Below are 21,731 nucleotides of genomic sequence, written 5' to 3'. Positions count from 1 at the left end.
GTACTCTATATCATCGACTGCATCCTTATGTAATACATGTATCACTAGCCACTTTAACTATGCCACTTTGTTTACATACTCATCTCATATGTATATACTGTACTCGATACCATCTACTGTATCTTGCCTATGCTGCTCTGTACCATCACTCATTCATATATCCTTATGTACATATTCTTTATCCCCTTACACTGTGTATAAGACAGTAGTTTTGGAATTGTTAGTTAGATTACTTGTTGGTTATTACTGCATTGTCGGAACTAGAAGCACAAGCATTTCGCTACACTCGCATTAACATCTGCTAACCATGTGTATGTGACAAATAAAATTTGATTTGATTTGATGTGATCTACTGCATCTTGCCATCTTTATGTAATACATGTATCACTGGCCACTTTAAACAATGCCACTTTTATATGTTTACATACCCTACATTACTCATCTCATATTGCCACGATCATCGTAGTGAGTAGACCAAAGCGCAGTGTGATGTGAATACATATTTTTAATGAAAGACAAAAAAACACGAAGTACACTAAACAAACAAACAAACTAACATGACGAACGTGACTGCTATCAAAACACTGTGCTAACATGCAACGTAACATAGACAATAACACACCAACCACAATACAAAACAGGCTACCCAAATATGGTTCCCAATCAGAGACAACGACAATCACCTGCCACTGATTGAGAACCATATCAGGCCAAAACACATAGAAATAGACAAACTAGACATACAACATAGATTACCCATTCATATCACACCCTGACCAAACAAAACATAGAAACAAACAACGCAAATCATGGTCAGAGTGTGACAGTACTCCCCCTTAAGGTGCGGACTCTGGCCGCAAAACTTAAACCTATAGGGGAGGGTCTGGGTGGGCATCTGGCCGCGTTGGAGGCTCTGGCGCGGGACGTGGACCCCACTCCACCATAGTCATTGCCCTCTTCAAGGGCCTCTTTAGAGTGACGACTCTCGCCTCCGACCTTGGGCCTAAGACCCTAATTAAAGGCCCCACTGGACTGAGGAGCGCCTCTGGACTGAGGGGCAGCTCCAGACTGAGGGGCAGCTCTGGACTGAGGGGCAGCTCCGGATTGAGGGGCAGCTCCAAACTGAGGGCCAGCTCCAAACTGAGGGGCAGCTCCAAACTGAGGGGCAGCTCCGGACTGAGGAGCAGCTCCAGACTGAGGGGCAGCTCCGGACTGAGGGACAGCTCCGGACTAAGGGGCAGCTCCGGACTGATTGACAGCTCTGGCAGCTCCTGGCTGGCTGACGGCTCTGGCAGCTCCTGGCTGGTTGACGGCTCTGACGGCTCCTGGCTGGCTGACGGCTCTGGCGGCTCCTGGCTGGCTGACGGCTCTGTCGGCTCCTGTCTGGTTGATGGCTCTGGCGGTTCCTGGCTGGCTGACGGCTCTGGCGGCTCCTGGCTGACTGGCGGCTCTGGCGGCTCAGGACAGACAGGAGACTGTAGCGGCTCAGGACAGATGGGAGACTCTGGCGGCTCAGGACAGACGGGAGACTCTGGCGGCTCAGGACAGACGGGAGACTCTGGCGGCGCTGGGCAGGAGGAAGGCACTGGCGGCGCTGGACAGGCGGGAGCACCTGTAGGGATGAGACGGAGAGACAGCCTGGTGCTGGGGGCTGCCACCGGAGGGCTGGTGCGTGGAGGGGGCACCAGATAGACCGGACCGTGAAGGTGTACTGGAGATCTTGAGAGCAGGGCTGGCACCATCCGCCCTGGCTGGATCCTCACCCTAGCCCGGCAGATGCGGGGAGCTGGGATGTAGCGCACCGGGCTAAGCACGCGTACTGGGGACACCGTGCGCTCCACCGCATAACACGGTGCCTGACCAGTACAACGCCCGCCACGGTAAGCACGGCTCGGAGAACTGTAACGCCGAGCTGGCACAGGACGTGCAGGGCTAGGGATGTGCACAGGAGGCCTGGTGCTTGGGGCTGGCACAGTCTTCACCAGACGGCTAGCACGCACCTCAGGACGAGTATGGAGAGCTGACCCAGGTGACATCAAATCCCTGACACGCTCTGTCGGGCGGATGTCGTGCCTCAGGCACCAACACAGCACCTCCCTCATAACTCTCTCCTCCAATCTCCCCATTAACTCCTTCACTGTCTCTGCTTCGCTCACCTCCAATACCGCCCTAACTGGCTCTGGTTCCATCCTTGGCTCCTTACGGTAAGCAGAGGGAGTTGGCTCAGGTCTGACTCCTGACTTTGCCACACTCTCCCTGTGCCCCCCCCAATACATTTTTGGGGCTGCCTCTCGGGCTTCCAGCCACGCTGCCGTGCTGCCTCCTCATACCGGCGCCTCTCTGCTTTTGCTGCCTCCAGCTCTGCTTTGGGGCGGCAATATTCCCCTGGCTGTGCCCAGGGTCCTTCGCCGTCCAGAATCTCCTCCCATGAGTCCTGTGTTCTTTGCCGCTGTTGCTGCTGGCCATTACCACACTGCTTGGTCCGTTGTTGGTGGGTTATTCTGCCACGATCGTCGTAGTGAGTAGACCAAAGCGCAGCGTGATGTGAATACATATTTTTAATGAAAGACGAAAAAATACGAAGTACACTAAACAAACAAACAAACTAACAAGACGAACGTGACTGCTATCAAAACACTGTGCTAACATGCAACGTAACATAGACAATAACCCACCAACCACAATACAAAACAGGCTACCTAAATATGGTTCCCAATCAGAGACAACAACAAACACCTGCCACTGATTGAGAACCATATCAGGCCAAAACACATAGAAATAGACAAACTAGACATACAACATAGAACATAGAATGCCCATTCATATCACACCCTGACCAAACAAAACATAGAAACAAACAACGCAAAACATGGTCAGAGTGTGACACGTGTATGTGTCCATCTGATACCATCTACTGCATCTTGCCTATGCCGTTCTGTACCATCACTCATTCATATATCTTTATGTACATATTCTTCATCCCTTTACACTTGTGTGTAAAAGGTAGTTGGTGTGAAATTGTTAGGTTAGATTACTCGTTGGTTACTACTGCATTGTCGGAACTAGAAGCACAAGCATTTCGCTACACTCGCATTAACATCTGCTAACCATGTGTATGTGACAAATAAAATTTGATTTGAGTTGTCTTTTTTTAAGCCCATAACCATGTGTGTGAGGTATATACTTTTGCTTCAAAGTAGATTTGTTTAAGACTACCAAGAAACACTCTGTGTGACCCTGATTTAGCCCACTGAAGTAAAACGTTTAAGGTTTTGCAATAGTTTGGAGGCATGTAAGACAGAAAGAGTCTCTGGTTACCATGGAGATAACCTGATTCACTGAATGTCTTATCAAAGAGATCTCATTTATTTTGGGAGATTGCAAATGGAACTTCTACATTCAAGAGAAACAAATTGAGTCAGAAGATAACAAAACACTTATTTTAGCTACTTTTTCTCAACTTGTTTCTATTACTTTTTAGTTAACTTTGGCCTTATAGCCATGGATTGTGCACCTTCCATTGTTTAGCTAAGTAGCTAGCTGGTGGATGTTTTGTTTTTGAAACCAGGGCAGAGGAAATTCACCTCCACAAATGCTGTTTACATTATCCATACTGAATGAAGCATTTATTAAGGGACCTCAAGAGCAACCTTAACTTTTTCACTTGATTTAAGGGGGAAGTTCACCTTAATGTTTTGTGCAACTGAATTAAAAACCTCTAAAACGGGGGAACCGCTTTGAATAACACAAAGACAGAAATTGCTACAGTCAGAAGTTGGCATATCAGCATTACCGACCTCAAATTAATCCTGTGACATTTGTGGGGGTTGTGGAAAAAAATGTAGAACAGCATTGTGTTCATGCGATTCTCCCTTTTCCATAGTAGGGTATTATTAGTTTGTAGCTCAAACTGGATGCTGTAGAATTCTTATGAATAAAGCAATGATATCACCATGACCTTACCTTACACAGGGTGCATAGCATGTGCCTTCTCAAATGGGACATTTTCTCTGGGTTTGTAGACATGAAAGTAGGTAGCAACCATTGATTTGAAAAAGGCAGTGTTTGAATTTGGCATTTAATGCAAACTTCCCTCATCAGTGTTGCCACTGTAATGGAATATAACGTTATGACGTCCACTGAGAGAGAAGTCTAAAAAATATTCTTACACCCTAATACTAATCCCTGGTGAGAAAATCACTCTGCCCTGCATCAGCTTTAAGCAGAGCATTTCTCGGAAAACTAACATTGCTGCCTGCCTGCGGTAAACCCTGATTCTGTGCTCCCTTCGACCTACGGCTGCCTGGCTGGGTCCAGCTCTCTGCTTTCTCTCTCCACAAAACGAGGCTTGAGGAAAAATAAATCCCATATTTAATTGTGTCTATGTGACCTGGCCAGGGGAGGAATTCAAGAGAAAGATGCATTTTTAAGGGCACTTCTTTCAAGTGGGGCCAGATTATTAGGGATTTTTGTTGGGCCTATTTAAACTAAGAGTCACTGACCCGGTCATGGTGCGAGTGGATTACTACAGTCCATTTTCCTGCAACGGTTCAACTGAAGACCAGCCAGGCCAGCAGGGCACAACTGAGACGATGTTATGGCAACGTTGTGGCAACAATTCAGCAATGATCCACAGTGGGATGAGAGAGGGAAGAGAGGGAACCTCACCCAGGGGGAGAGAAGGGAGACTGGAAACCTGGATGCTTGGTGTGTTTTGGGACTCGGGAGAAGCTTGATATTTTGTCAACATTTCCAGTGACATTATTTGAGGGAAAAAGCTGCTTGGGTTGTTGGTAAGGCAAGTCCCTGAGGAGAGGTCTATATTAAGAAGGCTAGAAGACATGCCCAAGTAGGCACCATGAGACAAGTCATTTTAATAGAGCAGTCTGAGGAGGAGAGCTGAGGAAAGCAAAATCATATTGTTATTCCAATCACTTTTATTCCATTGCTTTTATATAAAGTCTCAGATAACAATGCTACTGCATACACATACGCATGGTTATGAGAAAACACTACTGAAGCTGTTTTAATATAGAAGACTGCAAAGCACATACAGTCTGAAATGGCTGCAGTGGAAAAAATATCTCTGGAAAAAAACAAGGAAAATCCAAGTCATCGAAAAGCTCTGACTGTGCGGCCACTCCTTTTTTGAGCCATCACTGGAAAGAAAAGCCCTACCTACCCCAAGCGCAACCTTTATCACCCTTCTTTCAGACACCTCTCTTTGTCTACACACTTGAAAAGCGTTTGAAAAGCTCAATTTGTGGGGAGCTGAGGGGTGAGGTGGTGGTGGTGCCAGATGCAGGGCCCCTGGTAGATCATACATCAGATGATTTATGAGCTCCCCACACCACTTAGTAATCCTCCTCATGCAGGCTGCAGTGTCACTAGCTGGTCCTCTGTGTTGCTGGGCCGGGGCCCTGGGGAGCAGTGGCGCGGCACATGACTGGCCTGCGTCCCAAATGGAACCCTATTCCCTATTTAGTGCATTACTTTTGACCAGAGCACTATGAGATTTCCATATGGAACCTGGTCAAAATTAGTGCACTAAATAAAGAAAAGGTTGCCATTTGGGGCGCAGCCTGGTCTGCCTGCAGAGAGGAAGAGACCTGCGTTTCAATGTCTTTCTGACGCCTCCACTTGATCACTGATTAAGCTCTCTCTCTCTCTCTCCTCTCTCTCTCTCTCTCTCTCTCTCTCTCTCTCTCTCTCTCTCTCTCTCAATTCAAGGGGCAATATTGGCATGGGAAACATATGTTTACATTTTACATTGGCAAAGCATGTGAAATAGATAATAAACAATATAAAATGAACAGTTAACATTACACTCACAAATGTTCTAAAGGAATAGAGACATTTCAAATGCCATATTATGTCTATATACAGTGTTGTAACGACGTGCAAATAGTTAAAGTACAAAAAGGAAAATAAATAAACAGAAATATGGGTTGTATTTACAATCTTCACTGGTTTCCCTTTTCTTGTTGCAACATGACACAGATCTCGCTGCTGTGATGGCACACTGATATTTCACATAATAGGTATGGGAGGTTATCAAAATTAGATTTGTTTTTGAATTCTTTGTGGGTCTGTGTAATGAGGGAGATACAGTGCATTCTGAAAGTATTCAGACCCCTTGACTTTTTCCACAATTTGTTACGTTATGGCCTTATTCTAAAAATATACAGTTGTCGGAAGTTTACATACACTTAGGTTGGAGTCATTAAAACTCATTTTTCAAGCACTCCACAAATTTCTTGTTAACAAACTATAGTTTTGGCAAGTCAGTTAGGACATCTACTTTGTGCATGACACAAGTAATTTTTCCAACAATTGTTAACAGACTTATTCACTGTATCACAATTCTAGTGGGTCAGAAGTTTCCATACATTAAGTTGACTGTGCCTTTAAACAGCTTGGAAAATTCCAGAAAATGATGTCATGGCTTTAGAAGCTTCTGATAGGCAAATTTACATAATTTGAGTCAATTGGAGGTGTACCTGTGGATGTATTTCAAGGCCTACCTTGAAAACAAATCAGCCAAGACCTCAGAAAAAAATGGTAGACCTCCACAAGTCTGGTTCATCCTTGGGAGCAATTTCCAAACGCCTGAAGGTACATGTTCATCTGTCCAAACAATAGTACGCAAGTATAAACACCATGGGACCATGCAGCCGTCATACCGCTCAGGAAGGAGACGCGTTCTGTCTCCTAGAGATTAACGTACTTTGGTGCGAGAAGTGCAAATCAATCCCAGTACAACAGCAAAGGACCTTGTGAAGATGCTGGAGAAAACAGGTACACAAGTATCTATATCCACAGTAAAACGAGTCCTATATCGACATAACCTGAAAGGCCGCTCAGCAAGGAAGAAGCCAATGCTCCAGAACAGCCACATAAAAGCCAGACTACGGTTTGCAACTGCACATTTGGACAAAGATCGTACCTTTTTGGAGAAATATCCTCTGGTCTGATGAAACAAAAATGGAACTGATCATCGCTATGTTTGGAGGAAAAAGTGAGAGGCTTGTAAGCCGAAGAACACCATCCCATCCGTGGCAGCATCATGTTATGTGGGTGCATTACTGCAGGAGGGACTGGTGCACTTCACAAAATAAATGGCATCATGGGGAGGAAAATTATGTGGATATATTGAAGCAACATCTCAAGACATTAGTCAGGAAGTTATAGCTTGGTCGCAAATGGGTCTTCCAAATGGACAATGACCCCAAGCATACTTCCAAAGTTGTGGCAAAATGGCTTAAGGACAACAAAGTCAAGGTATTGGAGTGGCCATCACAAAGCCCTGACCTCAATCCTATAGAAGATTTGTGGGCAGAACTGAAAAAGTGTGTGCAAGCAAGGAGGCCTACAAACCTGACTCAGTTACACCAGCTGTCAGGAGGAATGGGCCAAAATTCACCCAACTTATTGTGGGAAGCTTGTGGAAGGCTACCCGAAACACTTGACCCAAGTTAAACAATTTAAAGGCAATGCTACCAAATACTAATTGAGTGTAATAAACTTCTGACCCACTGGGAATGTGATGAATGAAATAAAAGCTGAAATAAATCCTTCTCTACTATTATTCTGACATTTCACATTCTTAAAATAAAGTGGTGATCCTAACTGACCTAAGACAGGGAATTTTTGCTTGGATTAAATGTCAGGAATTGTGAAAAACTGAGTTTAAATGTGTTTGGCTAAGGTGCATGTAAACTTCTGACTTCAACATATATTTGTTTATATTTAAAAAATTCTCATCAATCTACACACAATACCCCATAATGACAAAGTGAAACAGGTTTTTAGACATTTTTGCAAATGTATAAAAAACAGACACCTTATTTACATAATTATTCAGACCCTTTGCTATGAGACTCCAAATTGAGTTCAGGTGTATCCTGTTTCCATTGATCATCCTTGTTTCTACAACTTGATTGGAGTCCACCTGTGGTAAATTCAATTGATTGGACATGCTTTGGAAAGGCACACGCCTGTCTATGTAAGGTCCCACAGTTGACAGTGCATTTCAGAGCAAAAACAAAGCCATGAGGTTGAAGGAATTGTCAGTAGAGCTTCGAGACACAACTGTGTCGATTGTGTCGAGGCACAGATACTAAAACATTTCTGCAGCATTGAAGGTCCCCAAGAACACAGTGGCCTCCATCATTCTTCAATGGAAGAAGTTTGGAACCGCCAAGACTCTTCAGTGACTGGCTGCACAGCCAAACTGAGCAATCGAAAGGCCTTGGTTAGGGAGGTGACCAAAAACCCAATGGTCACTCTGACAAAGCTCCAGAGTTCGTCTGTGGAGATTGGAGAACCTTTCAGAAGGACAACCATCTCTGCAGCACCACCAATCAGGCCTTTATGGTAGAGTGGCCAGACGCAAGCCACTCCTCAGTAAAATACACATGACAGCCTACTTGGAGTTTGCCAACAGGCACCTACAGACTCTCAGACCATGAGAAACACGATTCTCTGGTCTGATGAAACCAAGATTGAACTCTTTGGTCTGTATGAAAGCATCCCATCTGAAAGAAACCTGGCACCATCCCCACGGTGAAACATGGTTGAACCAGCGTCATGCTCTGGGGATGTTTTTCAGCGGCAGGGACTAGGAGACTAGTCAGGATCGAGGGAAAGATCAACGGAGCAAAGTACAGAGAGATCCTTGATGAAAACCTGCTCAGGACCTCAGACCGGGACGAAGGTTCACCTTCCAACAGGACAACGACCCTAAGCACACAGCCAGGACAACGGAGGAGTGGATTCGGGACTGACAGAGCTTGAGATGATCAGCAGAGAAGAATAGGAGAAGATCCCCATATACAGGTGTGACACGTGTAGTGTCAGACCCAAGAAGACTCAAGGCTGTAATTGCTGCCAAAGGTGCTTCAAAGTACTACGTAAAGGGTCTGAATACTAATGTAAATGTAATATTTCTCTTTTTATGTTAAATAAATTAGCAAAAATGTCTAAACCTGTTTTTGGTTTGTCATTATGGTGTATTGTGTGTAGATGGGGGGGGGGGGACTATTGAATCCATTTTAGAATAAAGCTGTAACGTAACAAAATATGGAAAAAGTCAAGTGGTCTGAAAACTTTTCCGAATGCACTGCATGTGTCTCCAATATGGTCATACATTTGGCAGGAGGTTAGGAAGTGCAGCTCAGTTTCCACCACATTTTGTGGGCAGTGTGCACACAGCCTGTCTTCTCTTGAGAGCCAGGTCTGCCGGTAGCATCTCTCAATAGCAAGATTATGCTCACTGAGCCTGTAAATAGTCAAAGCTTTCCTTAATTGTGGGCCAGTCACAGTGGTCAGGTACTCTGCCACTGTGTACTCTCTGTTTAGGGCCAAATAACTTTCTAGTTTGCTCTGTTTTTTTGTCAATTATTTCCAATGTGTCAAGTAATTCTCTTTTTGTTTTCTCATGATTTGGTTGGGTCTAATTGTGTTGCTGTCTTGGGGTCTGTTTGTGTTTGTGAACAGAGCCCTAGGACCAGCTTCCTTAGGGGACTCTTCTCCAGGTTCATCTCTCTGTAGGGTGTGTTTGTGAACAGAGCCCTAGGACCAGCTTCCTTAGGGGACTCTTCTCCAGGTTCATCTCTCTGTAGGGTGTGTTTGTGAACAGAGCCCTAGGACCAGCTTCCTTAGGGGACTCTTCTCCAGGTTCATCTCTCTGTTGGTGATGTCTCCCTGCTCAGGTTTGGGAATCCATTCCTTTTAGCTGGTTGTAGAATTTAACAGCTCTTTTCTGGATTTTTATCATTAGCGTGTATCGGCCTAATTCTGCTTTATATGCATTATCTGGGGTTTTACGTTGTACACAGAGGATGTTTTTGCAGAATGTTGCATACAGTCTCAATTTGGTGTTTTTCACATTTTGTGAATTCTTGGTTGGTGAGCGAACCCCAGACCTCAACCATAAAGGGCAATGGGTTCTATAACTAATTCAAGTATTTTTAGCCAGATCATAATTGGTATGTCGAAATGTATGTTCCTTTTGATGACATAGAATAGTGTTTCCCAACCAGGGGTACTAGGTACTTGGCCTACACATAGGGGTACTTGAAAAGACTCATGAGGGAGCTCTGCTTTCATGCTCCAACTGGACCAAACCTGGGGCACAACCTGAGGCATGACATTTTCATTGAGGCTTCGCTAAGGTGCTGCCACTATGAAGCCTCAGCTGATTTAGAGACACGGGTGCCAGCGCCATCCCGTTGCTTTCAAAACAGGGGAGACCATTTTTAATATATGGTGCCATATGGGATTCAGCCCCAGGCATTCCTATCAGTCCCACAGTACCGACCTTTCCACCAATGCTTGCCCACAGGGAAATACCGATTAGCATTGTTATGCTGGGTTGGCATGCCACTGTGTGTGTGTGTGGGGGGGGTTCTATGTGTGTGTGCATACAGGAATTTGTGTGTGAGGGGATTGTTTGGTAGGTGAGCTGGGCCAGCAGGTTGTACTCTACTGTATCACTGCTTTAAGCAAGTGTTGTAGGCTTACTGTATGTAATTCACTTGTGCTGACTGCAACCTCTTCAAATACAGTAGTGGCTGTACGCTCTAATTGATATACTACTTTCTAGTAGTCTGTCTATTGAGTTTAGATTTGTTGCAGTATTTGCTATATATAATTTCACTAGAGCATAGGATCCAGTATATTAAGCTTTTCTATTGTCAATATCCAGAACATCACATTAGGTAATGTTTTCATCTCAAATATATGTAGAGGTAGGACCTAAAGACAGAGACATTGAAACAGTATTATGACAACATGATACAGTTGGGATATGTCTAAACCAATATTTTTATGAGGCATATTTCTTGGTATATCGGGGGGTGACTCATCGCTCCCTCAATCCCAGTCTGGGTATAAATAGACACACACACACACACACACACACACACACACTTTCCACACCCTGCTGCCATTACATAAGATTGGAGCGTGGGAGGTGCGATGCAAGCCATATATAATTAATCAATGTGGGATTGGATCTAGCCTCAGCTCCCATCTGACCACAAGACAGAACCCCCCCCCCCCCCTCAACAAACGCACACACATTCACACGCACTCACAAACAGATCTTCCAGTGTATATTTCCATCTTTGTCCCTCTGAGCTGTACATTCCAGTAAAATGACTGAACCATAATACACTAAGAGCTTCCTGAATACGGTGGCTTGACATGCTCTGAGATTTGGTCCTTTGTAGGAAGTGCCAATGGAGTCGTGTTGAGCCACAAAACAGTTGCATTCACTGCATTCATTCTGACAACAAGATCCGAGTTTGGGAAACCCTGTCCTAGAGTAAAAGTTGAATCCCTTTGCTATAGAACAGGGATGTCAAACTCATTCCATGGAGGGCCTAGTGCCTGCTGGTTTTTGTTTTTTCCTTTCAATTAAGACCTATTGCTATTATAAACTGGTTACCAATGTAATTGATGAATGGGGTTACTTTGGCTCCTGAGATGCTCAGCGGTTTAAGGCACTGCATCTTAGTGGTAGAGGCGTCAGACACCCTGGTTTGAATCCAGGCTGTATCACAACCGGTCGTGATTGGGAGTCCCATATGGCGGCACAGAATTGGCCCAGCGTCGTCCGGGATTGGCCGGTGTAGACCGTCATGGTAAATAACAATTTGTTCTTAACTGACTTGCCTAGTTAAATAAAAAAATATATAATAAAAAAAGGGGTTAATAGAAAATACTTAATAGATAGATAGTCAATCTGAATGAATTATATTGACAAAAGGGGACCTTTTTACCTGAGGGTAAAAGATCAAGAAATGCACGTAAGAAGGCATCGTCAGAGACGGAAGAGGAAGCGAGGCATTCCACTCCCTCATTTTTTCTGGTTTGTATACAATCAATAAACTAAGCAGACCAGACCCAGCTGCTAATGCATTGGTGCCTATGGGAGAACCACCTTCTTAAGCACACTTACATTTTTTCAATGGTAAATGGCCTGAGTGGGACATCTTCATTTACTTACCATCTTTGGCATCGTTTCTCCTCCACCACTGATACCAACTCTCCTGATCTCCATTTTCTTTTCTTCATGAAGAGTTGGTGCTCATCATTTAAATTAACATTTAAAGATGCACTGTGCAGAAATTGATCCACCATTTACTGGTTTCTAAAATTCAAATAGTTTGCCTAATTTCAGCTTGTTACAAAACAAGCAAGTATAGTGCAGAGAATCATTGTACCATCTAAACCGCTGTGAAGTATCTTTTTCATAACCAAAAATATAGAATTTTCAGCTGTTTGAAGCTGGTCTACAAAACCAAAAGGAAAAGATGAAAAAACTAAACTTAAGCATGGGAAGCATAGAAATAGTGTGCATAGAACAGATTTACCACTTAGACTTACTTTCAATGAGAATGACAGATCTATATTTCTATGTGAATCAGATCGTATTTCTATGTGAATCAGATCGTATTTCTATGTGAATTTGGTTGGGTCGCCCAAAAAGTTACATATTGCAGATAACTACTAAGGTGAAGTGCCTTGCTCAAGGGCACATCAGCTGATTTTTCACCTAGTCGGCTTGGGGATTTGAAACAGTGACCTTTTGGTTACACGCCCAACACTCTTAACCACTAGGCTACCTGCCACCCCATCATCAATCCAGGTCTCCAGAATTGATGTCTTTCTCCTATAGAAATAAGACCTAGACAACCAGGCGAGGGGAGTTCTTTACTAAATAAATTCAATCAAAGTGTTTTTATCACGTGCGCCAAATACAACATTCCACCTTACAGTGAAATGCTTATTTACAGGCTCTAACCAATGGTGTGGGGGAAAAAAGGTGTTTGTGTGTGTGTGTGTGTGTGTGTGTGTGTGTGTGTGTGTGTGTGTGTGTGTGTGTGTGTGTGTGTGTGTGTGTGTGTGTGTGTGTGTGTGTGTGTGTGTGTGTGTGTGTGTGTGTGCAAAGAAATAAAACAACAGTAAAAAGACATTTGAAAAAAGAGTAGCAGGGCTATATATAGACACCTGTTAGTCAGGCTTATTGAGGTAGTATGTACATGTAGGTATCGTTAAAGTGACTATGCACATATGATGAACAGAGAGTAGCAGAAGCGTAAAAAGAGGGGTTTGCGGGTGGTTGGTAGGACATCATGCAGATAGCCCTGGTTGGTCGGGCCAATTTAGGTAGTATGTACATGATTAGTGACCTTAATACATTAATCAAGTTCAAGGGAACAGTGAAAATCCGCATACACCTGGTCCGCCGTGGAATTAATTTGACCGCTAATATAGAATTACAAAAGGGAGAATCTCATGCTCTGCTTCCATATGTTCTTCCAGTAGGGGGGCCTAAGAATTCTGTTCTAATAGGAGATGTAGGTAGCACATTGACACTTGTTTAGACCGTCTCTATCATCACAGTTTCCAAAAGCAAACAAGAGAAAGACATTTCTTATTACCTGTACTGGATTCTCCCATCGCAGTTCCCCAAAACACACACCCTGTATAACCTGCACTGGAATCTCCCATCGCAGTTCCCCAAAACACACACTCTGTATAACCTGCACTGGATTCTCCCATTGCAGTTCCCCAAAGCAAACACTCTGTATAACCTGCACTGGATTCTCCCATCGCAGTTCCCCAAAACACACACCCTGTATAACCTGCACTGGATTCTCCCATCGCAGTTCCCCAAAACACACACCCTGTATAACCTGGACTGGATTCTCCCATCGCAGTTCCCCAAAACACACACCCTGTATAACCTGGACTGCATTCTCCCATCGCAGTTCCCCAAAACACACACCCTGTATAACCTGGACTGGATTCTCCCATCGCAGTTCCCCAAAACACACACCCTGTATAACCTGGACTGGATTCTCCCATCGCAGTTCCCCAAAACACACACCCTGTATAACCTGCACTGGATTCTCCCATCGCAGTTCCCCAAAGCACACACCTTGTATAACCTGGACTGGATTCTCCCATCGCAGTTCCCCAAAACACACACCCTGTATAACCTGGACTGGATTCTCCCATCGCAGTTCCCCAAAACACACACTCTGTATAACCTGCACTGGATTCTCCCATCGCAGTTCCCCAAAACACACACCCTGTATAACCTGGACTGGATTCTCCCATCGCAGTTCCCCAAAACACACACCCTGTATAACCTGGACTGGATTCTCCCATCGCCGTTCACCAAAACACACACTCTGTATAACCTGGACTGGATTCTCCCATCGCAGTTCACCAAAACACACACTCTGTATAACCTGGACTGGATTCTCCCATCGCAGTTCCCCAAAACACACACCCTGTATAACCTGGACTGGATTCTCCCATCGCAGTTCCCCAAAACACACACCCTGTATAACCTGGACTGGATTCTCCCATCGCCGTTCACCAAAACACACACTCTGTATAACCTGGACTGGATTCTCCCATCGCAGTTCACCAAAACACACACTCTGTATAACCTGGACTGGATTCTCCCATTGCAGTTCCCCAAAACACACACTCTGTATAACCTGGACTGGATTCTCCCATCGCAGTTCCCCAAAACACACACCCTGTATAACCTGGACTGGATTCTATTGATGTGCATTATGACACCTCTTGAAACATCTCTTTACACCCAAATGTTGTGCTAAGCCCTGGTTCAAACATTATATTATCAATTTCACAAGTCCTTGTTTGTGTATTAAACTGTCAAAGTAAATAGAAAACACATGAAAAGTTGAGTTTGTTCCAGTTGTGGTGATGATATGAGAACAACACAAACACTATGGTGCACGGGGGAGCGCTCGCCTGCATGTCAGCATTTTATTTAAATTAAAGCAAAAAACATCTGTCCAAAGCAATAGATTTCTCAACTGTTAGTGATTTACAATCCTTGAGGCATGTAGAACTACAGCAACGGCTTGAAGAGTGATAACTGTAGTTTACATAATATTTGCAGAACATCAGAGCACTTCTAGTATATGTGTGTTTATTCATTACACATAGGATTTTTAAAAAAATGTTGCATTGTAATTTCAGAAAATGTCCAAAATACTTGTATATCTCCAGCAATACTGGTGGAATGAGTGTTAGACAATCATTGTACCATCTAAACCGCTGTGAAATATCTTTTTCATAACCAAAAATATAGAATTGTCGGCTGTTTGAAGCTGGTGTACAAAACCAAAAGGAAAAGATGCAAAAACTAACCTTAAGCACTGGAAGCATAGAAATAGGGCACCGATCTACTGCTTCTTAGAATGGCTTTCAATGTGAATGACATATCTATAACTCATATTTCTATGTGAATTTGTTTGGGTCCCCCAAAAAGTTACATATGGCAGGTTTGACTCATTTGGCAGACACTCTTATCCAGTGAGCCTTATAGGTGGAACTAGGGTTAAGTGCCTTGCTAAAAGGCACATCGGCTGATTTTTCAAACAGCCATTTCTGGGGAGACCTGATAGTCACAAGTTAAACTCAAAGGGCCCTGGGACTGTACCTTGTAGAATGCCATCGTGCCTCCAAACCATGCCTGGAGTATTGTATTATTCTGCGACAGCATTACATAACTTTCCTAGTAAGATGTCATGGACTATACTCACTGTTTTTCATGAAAACATTTAACTACTTTTTATCATGGCATCCAATATTGATGAGGATGATGCACATGAACAGCACAAGTAGTTTGGATCAAGTAACCGCAGGGTGCTCTGTTGTTTCATCTGTGGAAAGAGAAAACATTACAAGAGTTCAGGAACAGTGAATGTGCATGGAGGAATCCTGGAATTTCATTGGTTTGTGGTCAGGAAGCTACAGCGTCTAACACCCAGTTTGATGCGATCTCACCTATACAGCTCTGGCTTGTCCAAATACACTGTGAGAAATGTCTCTTTGATAGTCGAACACCGGTCTACCTTCTGAATGAGATTGCTATCTCAATGGGCCTTGCCTGAGTAATGGTTAAATAAATAGAAATAAAATATTGATTGTCAGTGTGAAACAATGGCTCTGCATGCTAATTAGATGAAGCTGCCTAAACTTTACGCCTCACTCTTCCAGATGTCTCCCTGCTCATTGTTGAACTAACCTGTGGGCAGCCGGACACTCTCTCCTTCACTTATAATATGTATCTGATTAGTTATTCTTTTTACTGCTCCATGGATAGAGTTATTGCCTGGGTAATCTTATTTACTATTATGTATTGATCGATTTTTTTTTACTCTTTATCCGGTGCGCGCTGCACAGAACACCAGAAGAATTATCGCTGAATTGTCACAGTTATTATTGTAATGTTTGTTTATGTGTAAATTGTGTAAATTAATCCTGTAAGGGATGGTTGCCAACTGGCGATTTCACACGAAAATACAATGGCATTAATTGGTCATTCATACACGATGGCTGTATGGTAAACTGAAGTACCATCCTATTCCCTCTATCTGAAGGGCTGTATCTCAATCTGAAATATCGGAAATGACACTCAATTTCCTTTATAGTGCACTACTTTTGAGTCCTATGGGCCCAGGTCAAAAGTAGTGCACTATATAGTGGATAGTGTGCCAGTTCGAACACACAGTCAATCATTCTTTCACTGACGCCATTAGAGAATATAAGGGCTAGTGTCTTGATTTACAGTGGATCATCAATGCTTTGATTGACTATTGATTGTGAGCGTGACTGATGGGTTGTTTTGGCTCACATATCAGTCCCCAATAGGTTGCAAAGATGAATCATACATACACACAACAGGCAGTCAGTCCCACTGGAAAATACAGCCTGGCTTGTGCCGATGAGTCGTAGACATCCAGAGAATAACTCATACACTGCTGCCCCCTGGTGGAAGTTCTGAACAAACACCGGAACTGAAGTAAAAAATAGCCAGGTTAAAAATAGAAATGCCATTTTGACTTCTCTTCTGAGGAATTACCTATTTGTGTATGGTGTGAATCTGGCAGATTTCATAAAGTAGATGTCTCAAAATGACCTGCCTGCGATTCAGAACCTGAAGTATTGAGTAACACACAAGACTACTATTCATACAGACACACCAAATGATAGTCAATCAGACTGCAGTCAATTAGTGTCACTCACTCAGAGCCATGTGTGGCTGAATCTCCTTTCAACATCTTACGGTGAGAAGCCTGTACCAAAACCAAAACTAGGGGCGTGGGTCAACGCCTGCCACACTGTCCCCGCACACGACCGCCACCGGCCCAGACAATGGTCCCCTCTCAGGCGCTGAACATCAACAACAAAGGGAGGACGCCCCATCCTCACTCTCTCTCACACACACACATGCCCCTCCCCAGGGGACAACCCAGCAGGGCGAGGATTGCTTATTGTTCAGAGGGAGAGTCAGAGTGTCGGAGAAGAAGCCCAAAACAATGGGAACCAGAGAGAGAGGCCATTTTTCATGTTGTCTATAAATAGGATGAGAGGGGAGAAGACCGTAAATCAGTCCCAGGGTGCATTGTGCCGTCGGACCGCACAGTGGGCCCGGAGCCAGTCAGATAGACCTAGGTTGAGTCCCGAATAGCACCCTATTCCCTATGTAGTGTACTACTTTTGACCAGGGCCCATAGAGCTCTGGGAGCTCTGATCTTTTGGGACAGAGCATTAGTCAGACCCAGAGCCAGAAGGAAAGTACAGTACCCGAGGTACTCCCCAAAGCGTAGCCTATACAATGCACAAGACTGACCCATAGAAATAGAATGACTTTGCATAGAAAGTCTCCTGACCCACCCTCAGTGACTAAGCCAGACTGTTGGCACTGCTTTTTATTTTTCATTTAACCTTTATTTAACTTGGCAAGTCAATTAATTATGAACACGGCCTACTGAGGGGACAGGGGTTGAGATTAAAAACATTTAAGTGAAACAAAACACACGACAAGAGAGACACCACAACACTACATAAAGAGAGACCTAAGGCAACAACACAACATGGCAGCAACATTGGCTACTGGCTGGACTGGACCCCTGGCCAGCTCAGGAGACAATCTCCAAAAGTCTGCAGCTTCAGATGACGACCCAGAGTCGCCGCCAAGCTTACAGTCATAGGAGGCAAGGTCAATAATTTGATATGTTATGCCAGGTCAAACAACTTGGTCAGGATGTAGCCAACATTGAAGGTTGTCACTAGTTACTACAGTGATAAAGTCATAAACCTTGCCTTTTTCAACAATTTATCTTCTTAAAATGTGATTTTAAACCTAACCCTAATATTAGCCCCACACTGCTAACTTTATTCCTAACCCTAACCTTAAATTAAGACCAAAATGCGAGTTTTGTTTCATGAATTTTTACAATAAAGGCTTTGTGGCTGTGCTATCTAATGAAAACCATTGTTGAAGGGGTCTTTTTTTTTACAAGGCCAGGGTGCATTCCTCTAGTCTGGACTAGTACTCAACTCTTGAGGATTTCCTGAGGAGGGAACAATAACACAATAAGACCAAGTGGTGAGATGGGGGACTTAATGAGCAGACTAATCTACGGAGACAATAAATCCTATGATGAATCAATATTGAAAAAAATGTTGGGATTAATGCAGTGATATGAGTAATTTAGTCACCATTGTGAGAAGATGAATTACATAAATGTAGTCTTGAAAGCTAATGTGTCAGTTAAAGTAGGGTGCTATATCCTAAAGAGACAATTTGAGATGCTGAAATTGAATACAGTCCTGAATGAAATAGGACATGATAAGACTTTTCACCTTAAATCAAATCAAATTTTAATTGTCACATGCGCAGAATACAACAATACTTACAGTGAAATGCTTACTTACAAGCCCTTAACCAACAAACCAAATTTAAGAAAATACCTAAGAAAATAAGTAAGAGATAAGAATACCGGTGTCGAGGTAATTGAGGTAATTATGTACATGTAGGTAGAGTTATTAAAGTGGTTATGCATAGATAATAACAGAGAGTAGTGCTGGAGGGGGGGGGGCAATGCAAATAGCCTGAGTAGCAATTTGATTAGCTATTCAGGAGTCTTATGGCTTGGGGGTAGAAGATGTTTAGAAGCCTCTTGGACATAGACTTGGCGCTCCGGTACCGCTTGCCGTGCGGTAGCAGAGAGAACAGTCTATGACTAGGGTGGCTGGGGTCTTTGAACATTTTTAGGGCCGTCCTCTGACACCTCCTGGTATAGAGGTCCTGGATGTCAGGAAGCTTGGCCCCGGTGATGTACTGGGCCATTCGCACTACCCTCTGTAGTGCCTAGCGGTCGAAGGCCGAGCAGATTTCATACCAGGCAGTGATGCAAACCGTCAGGATGTGCTCAGTGGTGCAGCTGTAAAACCTTTTGAGGATCTGAGGACCCATGCCAAATATTTTCAGTCTCCTGAGGGGGAATAGGTTTTGTCATGCCCTCTTCACAACTGTCTTGGTGTGCTTGGACCATGTTAGTTTGTTGGTGATGTGGACACCAAGGAACTTGAAGATCTCTACCTGCTCCACAACAGCCCCGTCGATGAGAATGGGGGCCTGCTCGGTCCTCCTTTTCCTGTAGTCCCCAATCATCTCCTTTTGTCTTGATCACGTTGAGGGAGAGGTTGTTGTTCATGCCTATAGGCTGTCTCATCGATTTTGGTGAGCCCTACCACTGTTGTGTCGTCAGCAAACGTAATGGTGTTGGAGTCGTGCCTGGCCATGCAGTCATGAGTGAACAGGGAGTACAGGAGGGGACTGAGCACACACCCCTGAGGGGCCCCCGTGTTGAGGATCAGTGTGGCGGATGTGTTGTTACCTACCCTTACCACCTGAGGGTGGCCGTCAGGAAGTCCAGGATCCAGTTGCAGAGGGAGGTGTTTAGTCCCAGGGTCCTTAGCTTGGTGATGAGCTTTGAGGGCACTAGGGTGTTGAACGCTGCGCTGTAGTCAATGAATAGCATTCTCACATAGGTGTTCCTTTTGTCCAGATGGGAGAGGGCATGGTGGAGTGCAATAGAGATTGCACCATCTGTGGAACTGTTGGTGTGGTATGCAAATTGGAGTGGGTCTAGGTTTTCTGGGATAATGGTGTTGATGTGAGCCATGACCAGCCTTTCAAAGCATTTCATGGCTTCAGGCGTGAGTGCTATGGGTCGGTAGTCATTTAGGCAGGTTACCTTAGTGTTCTTGGGCACAGGGAATATGGTGGTCTGCTTGAAACATGTTGGTATTACAGACTCAGACAGGGAGAGGTTGAAAATGTCGGTGAAGAACCTTGCCAGTTGGTCAGCGCATGCTCAGAGTACACGTCCTGGTAATCCGTCTGGCCCAGTGGCCTTGTGAATGTTGACCTGTTTAAAGGTCTTACTCTGCGGAGAGCATGATCACACAGTCATCCGGAACACATTTGTCCATCACACAGTCGTCCGGAGTCTCTCATGTAGATTAGCCACTTGTTGCCGGATCTTCACAAGGCATCTTGATCTCTTTCTGCTAAACCTACGTTTCCTTTTCCAGCAAATCACGGGGATCTGGGTCTGGTCGGGTGTATGTAGTATATCCCTCACTTCCATCTCTTAATTATTATTTTTTTACCTTTATTTAACCAGGTAGGCCAGTAGAGAACAAGTTCTCATTTACAACAGCATCCTGGCCAGGATAAAGCAAAGCAGTGCGACAAAAACAACAACACAGAGTTACACATAAACAAACTTACAGTCAATAACACAAAAGAAAAGAAACAGAAAAATATATGTACAGTGTTTACAAATGTAGAAGAGTAGGGATGTAGGCAATAAACATGCCCTAGAGGCTAAAATAATTACAATTTAGCATTAATACTGGAGTGATAGATGTGCAGATGATGATGTGCAAGTTGAGATACTGGGGTGCAAAAGAGCAAGAGGGTAAGTAATAATATGGGGATGAGGTAGTCGGGTGTGCTAATACAGATTGGCTGTGTACAGGTACAGTGATTGGTAAGCTGCTCAGACAGCTGATGCTTAAAGTTAGAGAGGGAGATATAAGACTGCAGCTTCAGAGATTTTTGCAATTTGTTCCAGTCATTGGCAGCAGAGAACTGGAAGGAAAGTTAGCCAAAGGAAGTGTTGGCTTTGGGGATGACAAGTGCAATATACCTGCTGGAGCGCGTGCTATGGGTAGGTGTTGCTATGGTGACCAGTGAGCTAAGATTATGCGGGGCTTTACCTAGCAAAGACTTATAGATGACCTGGAGCCAGTGGGTTTGACGATGGATATGTAGTGAGGGCCAGCCAACGAGAGCATACAGGTTGCATGCAATTGTGTGTAGTATATGGGGCTTTGGTGATAAAACGGGTGGCACTGTGATAGACTACATCCAGTTTGCTGAGTAGAGTGTTGGGGGCTATTTTGTAAATGACATCTCTGAAGTCAAAGATTGGTAGGATAGTCAGTTTTACGAGGGTATGTTTGGCAGCATGAGTGAAGGAAGCTTTTGTCACGCCCTGACCTTGGAGAGCCTTTTTATTGTCTCTATTGGGTTTGGTCAGGGTGTGATTTGGGGTGGGTATTCTATGTTCTTTAGTTCTATTATATGTTTTGGCCGGGTAGGGTTCTCAATCAGGGACAGCTGTCTATCGTTGTCTTTGATTGAGAACCATACTTAGGTAGCCCTTTTTCCCATCTGTCTTTGTGGGTAGTTACCTTGGTTTGTGGCACTAATGCCCTGTAAGCTTCACGCCGCTTTTGTATTGTTTTGTCGGCGTAATTTCAAATAAAGAGGAATATTTAAGCTCACCACGCTGCGCTTTGGTCCAGTTCAT

This window comes from Oncorhynchus nerka, linkage group LG7 (assembly GCF_034236695.1).
Source record: "Oncorhynchus nerka isolate Pitt River linkage group LG7, Oner_Uvic_2.0, whole genome shotgun sequence".
NCBI lineage: Eukaryota > Metazoa > Chordata > Actinopteri > Salmoniformes > Salmonidae > Oncorhynchus > Oncorhynchus nerka.
Note: the sequence above shows the minus strand (reverse complement) of the source record.